The sequence below is a fragment of the Myotis davidii genome, unplaced genomic scaffold (genome assembly GCF_000327345.1).
Source record: "Myotis davidii unplaced genomic scaffold, ASM32734v1 scaffold172, whole genome shotgun sequence".
NCBI lineage: Eukaryota > Metazoa > Chordata > Mammalia > Chiroptera > Vespertilionidae > Myotis > Myotis davidii.
The window spans coordinates 2,327,842-2,328,587 of NW_006284343.1; the positions used below are offsets into that span (position 1 = coordinate 2,327,842).

The 746-nt window shown below is 67.6% G+C and overlaps 1 long non-coding RNA gene across 1 annotated transcript in view; it reads right to left on the reverse strand.

Annotated features, from left to right (window-relative positions):
• Positions 1-740, reverse strand: part of LOC102761541 — a 128,809-nt gene extending 128,069 nt beyond the window's left edge. Inside the window, exon 1 of the long non-coding RNA XR_435195.2 lies at positions 264-740. This is a non-coding gene — a long non-coding RNA (uncharacterized LOC102761541). The remainder of the gene's footprint in view (positions 1-263) is intronic.
• Positions 741-746: the final 6 nt, after the last annotated feature.

Sequence of the window (746 nt, forward strand, 5' to 3'; positions counted from 1 at the left end):
CCAGGACTCGGAGCCTTTCCCCAGGCTGAGCGCGGTCCCCGGGCGGGGTGGGGGGCTGCCAGAGGCCAGGGATGGGCGCTGACCACCGTGACCCGAGCCATCAGCTCTGCCTGGAGAAGCGGGATGGCTCAAATGTCCTCCGAGATGTCAATTACCAGAGGAAAAATTTCAACCCAGAACTGCAGACCTTCAGAGAGCGACGCGCGGTGGTGCGGGTGGGGAGTCCAATCAAACCTCCCCCCAGGAAGTGCCAGAAAACTTACCTCCAGGGAAGCGACCCGACGGCTAGGTAGAATGAATCAGTCCACGGCCGGAGACGGGATCGCGAGTCTTCTGAGCCCGGCTGGTACACACCAAGTAATCCACATTAGGCGTCCGGAGCACCCACCCCACTGCCCACTTGCCATCCAAGGTCGAAGAGCTACCGGCCGGCCTCTGCGCTCGGACCCGCGGAGGTCGCGCGGAGGTCACTGGCTGGGGTTCCCAAGGGCCGCGTTCCCCGGTCCGGGGGTGGGCGCACGGTTCAGGCGGGTGCAGAGGGCCCCGCGGGCCCCGGCGAGGGCACCCCGCCTCCTCCCTCTAGGGGAGCACCCCGCATGGACGCAGCGCCTCGCCCTCCGTGGCTGCGCAGCGCCAGCGCCAGCCCAGATTCCCGCCGGAACCCCTCTGCCGAGTCCGGGAGAGAGCCAAAGGCAAATGCGCTCTCCGCTCGGGTCTGCAGGTCTGCGGGGCCCAGGGAGCTTAGG